Source organism: Pyrus communis, chromosome 10 (genome assembly GCF_041283825.1).
Source record: "Pyrus communis isolate YQ-2024b chromosome 10, ASM4128382v1, whole genome shotgun sequence".
Taxonomy (NCBI): Eukaryota; Viridiplantae; Streptophyta; class Magnoliopsida; order Rosales; family Rosaceae; genus Pyrus; species Pyrus communis.
This window is the reverse complement of record NC_142574.1, coordinates 9,417,766-9,427,052: the sequence shown is the minus strand read 5'-3', so window position 1 is coordinate 9,427,052 and position 9,287 is coordinate 9,417,766. Positions and strand designations below refer to the sequence as shown.

Here is a 9,287-nt window from a genome sequence, read left to right as displayed (position 1 = left end):
TACTTTGAGATCGAAAGTATTTCTCAAGATTGATGCTTACAAAAGTAAGGGTAACAACAATATCAGGCCAATCAAATGTAATTGAAGGCTCAGTGAAAGCCCAGATTATGTTACCAAATGGGACAATATTGTCCTTACATAATGTGTTGTACGCTACTTTATCTACTCGAAATTTGTTGAGTTTCGAAGACATACATTTAAATGGATACCACATTAAAACGAAAATTGCATAAAATATGGAGTATCTATACATAAAGACAGTTGAATCACATACTGTCATGAACTAGAAGTTCATTGATTCAAAAGTTTACATGCTTTGGCATGACTGTCTGGGTCACCCAGGATTTACCATGATGCATACAATCATTGCCAACTCTAATGGATATCCATTATTGAGCAGACACATTGCTATCTTAAATGATAACCCTTGCAAGGCTTGTTCTCAAGGGAAGTTGGTAATTAGACCATCACAACTAAAGGTTGATGCTGAATCCCCATAATTTCTGCAAAGAATTCAAGGGGATATTTGTGGGCCTATTCAACCATCATGTGGACCATTCAGATATTTTATGATTTTGGTTGATGCATTTACTCGATGGTCACCTGTTTATCTCTTGTCTACTCGGAATGTAGCTTTTACGAGACTTCTTGCTCAGATAATTAAGTTGCAAGCACAGTTCCTAGATTACCCCATTAAGTCAATCCGACTTGATAACGCTGGTGAATTTACATCTCAAACCTTTGATGATTACTGCATGACATTGGGCATTGATGTTGAACACCCTGTTCCTCATGTCCATACTCGAAATGGTCTAGCATAGGCATTTTTCAAGCGGCTTCAATTAATAGCTCGCACTCTGCTCATGAAAACAAAATTGCTAGTCTTTGCATGGGGACATGCCATCTTACATACTGCATCATTGGTCTGATTGAGACCTATAGCCAACCACCAATACTTTTCAGTGCAACGTGTCTGGGCATCAGCCAATCATTTCACATTTACAAGTTTTTGGTTATGTTGTTTATGTGCCTATTACACCATCACAAAGCATTAAAATGGGACCTCAATGCAGACTGGGAATTTATGTTGGTTTTGTTTCACCATCTATCATTAGATATTTGGAACCCTTGACAGGTGATATGTTTACAACTCATTTTGCTAATTGTCACTTTGATGAGACAGTCTTCCCACCGTTAGAGGGAGAAAAGACCATTCCAGAAAAACGACAAGAGCTGACATGGGTTGTTCCTACCTTATCTCATTTTGATCCATGTAGCACTCAATGTGAAAATCAAGTGAAAAGGATCCTTCATCTTCAAGGTATTGCCAATCAAATACCATATGCATTTAATGATGCTATGAAGGTGACAAAATCACATATATCACCTGCAAATGTACCTACAAGAATTGAAGTCCCTGTTGGACAAAATAAAGTGGCAGCGAATGATTCATCTGGTGCACGCCTGAAGCGTGGTAAGCCCTTAGGTTCAAAAGATTCAGCCCCTCGAAAGAGAAAGATAAGGGCACAACTGAATCTAAATGAAATTATTCAAAAGAAAAAATGAATGTCAAATCCACAATTCATGATTCTGTACTTTCAGAAAAAGAAAATGTCCTTGATGAGACACATGTACCTGAAGAAATAAAGGTACATGAAAGCAAAGAAATCTCCATAAATTATGCTTGTACTAATGAATTGTGGGATCAGAATGAAATAATCATCGACGACACGTTCGCATTCGCAGTAGCCACTGAAATCATATTAAGTGATGATATTGTGCCTCGTTTTGTTGATGAAAGCGATGAAAGCAAATAGGGACAAGATTAGCCTAAGTGGAAAGATGCAATCCAGGCAGAATTAAATTCCTTGGAAAGGTGAAATGTTTTTGGACTGGTAGTCCAAACCCCGTGGGTTACAAATAGGTATTCATAAAAAAGAGAAATGAGAAAAACAAGATTGCAAGATACAAAGCATGACTCGTTACACAAGGCTTTTTGCAAGGACCTGGAATTGATTATGAAAAGACATACTCTCCTGTAATGGACATAATTATGTTCCGTTATTTAATAAGTTTAGTGGTTTCAGAAAAACTTGACATGCAACTTATGGATGTCATCACCATGTATCTATAGGGAGAATTAGTTACTGACATATATATGAAAGTCACTGAAGGACTTAAGTTGCCTGAAACAACTAACAAACCATGACGTATGCTCTCAATCAAATTAAGGCGATCATTATATGGGCTGAAACAATCTGGACAAATGTGGTATAATCGTCTCAGTGAGTATTTGATCAAAGAAGGGTATACCAACAATGTCATTTTCCCCTGTGTGTTAATTAAGAAATCCAACTTTGGATTTGCTATAGTGGCAATATATGTCGATGATATGAACCTAGTTGGACCCCTCAGGAACTTAATAAAATTGCTGAATATCTGAAAAGTGAATTTGAAATGAAAGACCTTAGAAAAACAAAATATTGTCTTAACCTGCAGATCGAGCATTGTGCTAGTGGAATTTTGGTCCACCAATAAGCTTACATTGAAAACATCCTAAAGCGATTTGGCATGGACAAGGCTTATCCACTCAGCACGTCAATGGTCGTTCGTTCTTTAGACATTAAGAAAGATCCATTCTGTCCAAAAAAAGATGATGAACTGGTCCTTGGTCCAGAAGTGCCATATTTGAGTGCAATACGTGCTTTATTGTATTTAGCACAATGTACTAGACCAGATATAGCTTTTTCAATCAACTTGTTAGCAAAGTATAGCTCGGCTTCAACAATTTGTCATTGGAAGGGAGTCAAAGATGTATTGCGATACCTTCATGGGACAACAGACATGGGTTTCTTTTACTCAAAGAAATCCACAAATGACCAGGTCCTTGTTGGATATGCATATGCTGGTTTTCTGTCTGATCCGCATAAAGCCCACTCACAAACTGGATATGTGTTCAAGAATGGAGATACATCAATCTCGTGGCGCTCAACAAAGCAAACATTAGTTGTTACATCCTCAAATCACTCAGAAATACTTGCTTTACATGAAACAAGTTGTGAATGTTCTTGGTTAAGATCAATGATCCATCATATCCGGAATTCATATGGTCTACCTTCAAAGACAGACATTCTAATTGTCATCCATGAAGATAATGTAGCATGTGTTGCCCAAATGAAGGAATGATTCATCAAAGGCGATAAGACTAAACACATATCTCCAAAGTTTTTCAATGCTCATGAGCTTTAAAATGCTAAAGTTATTGAAGTCAGAAAAATCTTTTCCAATGAAAATCTGGAAGCCCTGTTCACCAAATCTCTGCCAAAATGCACGTTTCAGGAGTTAGTGCAAAGCATCGGATTACATCAACTTACCAATTAGATAAATTTGGAAAATACGGAATCAGGAAGAGATACATATCAGGGGGAGCATCCATGATACATGCATGTTGTACTCTTTTTCCTTCGATCAGGATTTTTCCCATGGGTTTTTCCTATCAAGGTTTTAATGAGGCAACATAACTATACTTAACACTATATCAACAATCCAAGTAAAATTGTACTCTTTTTCCTTTGCTATGGTTTTTTCCCACTAGGTTTTTCCGAGCAAGGTTTTAACAAGGCAACTGATGTTGATATGTGGGCATCCAAGGGGGAGTGTTGAAAATATTTATGGGTTAATGAATGCCCACACATTAATATTGACTAGGGAAATAAATGAGGATTGTATTTTCAAGAGGTGTGTGCTGTAAATTTGAAGATGTAATTATTACGCTTGTTTGGAGTTTCACTATAAATAGAGTGCTCCATGTGCTATCAAAATAGACTGAGAAGAAGAAAAGATCAATAACATCAGTATCTATCCCTCCCTCTTTTATTTGTCATCCCCTTGTGTTACAGTTACAGTGTGATATTTTACACCTGTTTCGCTCTTGTCACTAGTAAAGGTTATCTCTCTAACGTTTGCCTATTTATAACATTATCTTAAACCAACAAACATTTTCTTACTAATTGCTGAGTCGCAGCAGTTGGACCTTATAAATTGGAAGGGTAATGTTAAAGAGACTAAATTTATAGATGAAATTTTAGAAATTAAGGAGATGGAAGTTAATGATTGATTGAAAGGAGCATATTTATGCGACTTTGTTAGCTTGTTTCTTTGCATTTAGTGAGTTAGTTTCTATTTATTATAGTGATTTAGTTTATTTTCGTATTATTGTTGGTCCAATTGGTGAAAATGACAATAAAGGGCCAAATGGAGAGTTTTGAAGCAGTTTTGGGTTTAGATTGGTTAGCATGCGAATGGAGCATAATGGATGGACGTTTTTGGAGTTTTACATTGCTAAATATGTCCTACAATTTGGAGAATCAAATTTGGAAGCTTGGAAGACAAGGAATCAGCTGAAAAGAAGGAACCTTATCCAATCTAATCCAAACTAACCTTATCTAATCCTATCTTATCTCATCTTATCCAAACATTATCCCAATTTATCCAACATTATCTCAGATTATTTCCAATTGCAAAATGAGTCCTTATCCTATTCTAAATCCTTCTTATCTGATTCAAGGAGTCCTAAAGCAATGCAAAGACCCTATCTTTTTCCTCCTTGGTTTCTGATATGATATATTCTAACACACAAATTAAACCCTATAATTGTAGTATGTGTAAGTAGGGATCGTTCTAGGCCGGGGATTAGAACGGATGCTAATCTACTCAAATTAAACTCTAAACACTAAACTAGACTCAAAAACAGAAAACTAGACTCTAAAAACCCAAAACAAGCTAAATAAACTTAAAACACATAAGCTAAGTTAAATTGACTCGAAACAGACTCTAAGAAGTTATTTGGACGAATTTTAGACTAGTAAGACTCAAAACACTAAATTGGACAAATTTGAACACGTTTCTAACTAATCTAACATACGTAATTAAAGGGGAGATTGATTTGGACAAAATTAAAGTAAAAACAAACAGATTTAAAGACTCTAAACAATTTGGACGAAATTAGGGAAAACTATGGGAGATAAGCTAGCTAGAGGGTCCTTCTCCACACATGACACACTTGCATACAAATTGATTTCTAGTTGCTTTTCCAATAAACCATGAACCTCGACACCCTAGATTAACAGTGAACAGCACTAATTAACCCTCAAATTTTCCTTAAGTCATTGAATTGGATGGAATACGCATCGGCAACCAAATTATTCTTCAATAGTTCCCTACATGAACAACATAATAGAGATACAATCAAAGATCATTAAGCTTTGTAAAAATCATAAGCATTGACAAGGCAACAGCATGATACTCCGGTTAAGAATTTACTTAACACGATTGTGACTATCAACCACCACTACTTATGAATATAAGTTCATAACGAGTAGGTGAAACTCCCTTATATTCTAGCATCAAATTCATGCATGCAAACTAAGCGGGCCCTCTTAATCAACACACAAGAATAAGTTCTTAATCAAATAGTTAAGTAAATTGTATTCACGATTTATGAAATCACAACTGAAAGTAATCAATTCATATTGCAAAAATAATCATGGTTTCAAAGTCTCTTCTAGCTAAAACAAGTTTAGCTCCTCATGTTCGCAAAACAAAGATAATTAAACTTAAACATTGAGAACAAAGATAGAATACACCTAGAAACACTCCAGGTGGCTCCTCCTTCCTTCCTTGCTGCGGCACAATGGGGATTTTCTGAATTTAGGCTCTTGAGGTGTGGTGGATGGTGTGGTGTGAAATTGTGGTAGAAGGTGGTGGTTTATGAGTGTTACGGTATCATGTATTTATAGGGTGAAGGGAAGGCACGAAATTAGGCTGAAAATGAGATGAATTAGGACTCTAAATCACCAAAGAACAAGGACATTTTCAATCAGATTCTAGGGAGGACAAGGAATGGTCCTTGTGGCAAATTCTAGAACTTCTACAAGGATTACATGTGGCATAAACTTAGGGCACGAAAATAGGGCTTCTAGAACTTAATATTTAGGTGATTTAATGTGAAAATGAGTCCTCTTTGCAGCTGGAATTAAGGTAGGAAAAGATTAGGATATGATAAGATAAGATAAGGTTGGATAAGGTTTGGATAAGATAAGGCTATTTGGATAATGTTCCATGTTCCTTGCTCTTTCCTTATCTTCTTTGTCTTGAATTTGTTTTTCCAGATTTGTAGCATGTTCCTAGCCTCTTTTGAAAGTCAAATTCATCCATCCACATTGCTCCATGCATGTGTTATCCATTTCAAGCCCAAAACTGCTCCAAATTGCACTTTCTTGCCTCTTTTGCCATTTAAACCTACAAACACATGAAAATAGCTTAAAACACTATAATAAATGGAAACTAACTATGAAAATGCAAGCAAACAAGCTAACTAAGTCGGAAACTAACTATGTAAATGCAAGCAAACAAGCTAACTAAGTCGCATAAATATGCTCCTATCAGTTTCTGCAGAACCCTAGCCTATAAATACACATTGTTGCCGCAACTTTTAGGATGGGAGTTTTTAGAGAGAAAAATGTAAAGGAATAAACACATAGTGTCGCATGATGGAGGAAAGAATGAGAGATTTTCATAGATTTTTTAGAGAGTTTTAAAGCTTGTGCTGTGCAAGGAAGGAAGAAGAGCTTTGTGTCGCAATCTGTCATCCAAATGGAGTGCTACAGCCTGCCATTGGAGTGCTGGAGCGTTTCTGGGTTTATTTTATCCTTAGTTTTAGTTCAATGTTTATTTTAATTTGGTTTTCAATTATGATAAGCACGAGGAACTAATTTCGTTTTAGTCAGAGGTGAATTGAAAGCCATGAACATATATGTGATATAAATTGATTACATCCAGTTATTGTTTCATAAATCGTGAATGCAATTTATTTAACTGTTTGATTGATAACTTATTCTTGTGTGTTGATTAAGGAGGCCCACTTAGTTTGCATGCATGAATTTGATGCTAAAATATAAGGGAGTTTCACCTAATAGTTATGAACTTATATTTACAAGTAGTGGAGGTTGCTAGTCACGATCGCGTTAAGTAAATTCTTGGCAGGAGTATCATGCAATTCATAGTTACAAATGCCATGTCAACGCTTATGATTTTCACATAACTTACTGATCTTTGATATGCATCCCTATTATGCAGTTCATGTAGGGAACTTGATAAGAATAATTTGGTTGCGTTACTGAGTCCAATTCAATGAATTGAGGAAAATCTGATGGTTAATTTGTGCAGTTCACGGTTAACTTGGGGCATTGTCATTTATAGTTTATAGGAATAATATCTGAAGATCGATTTGTATGCGTATGTGTCATGTGTGGAGAAGGACCCTCTAGCTAGCTTTTCACCCCCTTAATTCACCCAGTTTTGTACCCTTTAGTTTGTTTCTACAAGTTTGTTTGTTTAAATCTTAAATTCGTCAAAACAACCCCCATTTAGTATTCTGAGTCTTTTTAGTTTAATATTCGTCCAAACTTCCCTTTAGTTTCTGTTTCAAGTCTATTTAACTTAGTTTGTGTGTTTTGCATCAGTTTAGCTTATTTTGAGTAGTTTAAGTTTAGTTTTCTGTTTTCAAGCCTAGTTTAGTGATTTAGAGTTCAATTTGTGTAGATTACTTCGAGAGTCATTCTTTTGAGGAAGAAGATTAGCAGAATTCAACAAAGCCAAAGAGAATCTTTTCCAATGTATTATGAGCATTTCGAGACTCTAGTTGCATCATGCCCTCAACATCAAATGAAAGACGAACTTTTGATTCAATATTTCTTCAAAGGACTTCTTCCAATTGAGAGACAAATGTTAGATGCCTCGGCAGGAGGTGCCTCAGTTGATAAAACATCGTTTGATGCAAAGATCTTAATCATGAATCGAGCCTTGAATGCATAACAATACGAATGAGTTGGACACAGAGACCCTCCATGACAACACCAAGTTAATAAGGTAAGTTCAATGGCCATAATTCAATCTCAATTGGCTAATCTCACTGTTCTTATGTCACAGGTTGTTGAAGGATCCAAAATGTAAGGAACAAGTACTTGTGGCGTGTGCTCTATGCAAGGACACCCTTTTGATCAATGCCCTCAATTGATAGAGAATGGGGGATGGGAAAGTGTTAATGCCATTGGTTATCAAGGCTAAAATCAGCCAAAGTATGATCCGTACTCTAACACTTACAATTTAAGCTGGAGAGATCACCTAAACATGAAGTGGAGGGAGACTCAACAACAAGGCGGATTTAGACAACCACCTTCCGGGATATTTCAAAGGCCATTCGCACTAACACAACCTCATCCACAATTTGCCCAACCAAATTTAGGTTTGTTAATGGATAACGATAAAATTCTTCAAATACTAACTTCGTTGACGCAGGGATTACAAAATCAAGCTAAAAAGGTGGGTGAATTGAAGAATCAAATGGGGCAAGTGGCAAAATTCATGGGACAGTTTAGAGAACAAGGCAAACTGCCTAGTTCAACCATTGTCAATCCAAAGGGAGGTTTTGAAATCGGCAACGCCATCACTTTGAGAAGTGGCAAGGAGATTCGAACAAGTTCAAAAACGTCAAAACCAACCCAAGAGGAGGACGAAAACTTGCTGCAATAAGAAGAAAGAGCCACGGCAAGGGAAGAACACCCCTTGCCATAGCCCCCTAAGCACTCTATGTCGTCCAACTCAACTAAGGTAGGTCTAAATTCAATTTCTTCTAACGTTATTCCACCAAATGTGCCTTCCCCTGGTAGGTTTATGCAATCTAAGAACGAAGAGAATGAAAAAGACATTCTAGAGACCTTCAGGAAGGTGCAAGTCAATATCCCGCTCCTTGATGCGATAAAGCAAATTTCGAAGCATGCTAAGTTTTTTAAGAAGCTTTGTACAACAAAGAAACGAATTCGGGAGAAAGAGGTGGTACATGTAAGTGAAAATGTCTCTGCAATGTTGCAAAAAAAGCTACCACCTATATGCAAAGATCCAGATAGTTTCACTATCCCTTGTGTAATTGGTAATACAAGGTTTGAGCATGCTATGCTAGATTTAGGTGCTTCCATTAATGTCATGCCATATTCTGTTTATGCATCTATGAATGTAGGAGAGCTTAACAAAGATGATGTTATTATCTAATTAGCCAATCGTTATAATGCATATCCGAAATGAGCTTTGGAAGATGTTTTGTGCAGGTTAAGCATTTGATCTTTTCAATCGATTTCTATGTGCTTGAGATGGAAGATTCAACCCACTCTCCACCGTTGCCAATATTACTTGGACGACCTTTCATGCAAATAGCCCAAACTAAGATTGAT

The 9,287-nt window shown here is 36.5% G+C and overlaps 1 pseudogene; it reads left to right on the top strand.

Moving 5' to 3' along the window:
• The first annotated feature begins 7,792 nt into the window (after positions 1–7,792).
• Positions 7,793–8,592, top strand: LOC148693491 (uncharacterized; annotated as a pseudogene).
• The last annotated feature ends 695 nt before the right edge of the window (positions 8,593–9,287 follow it).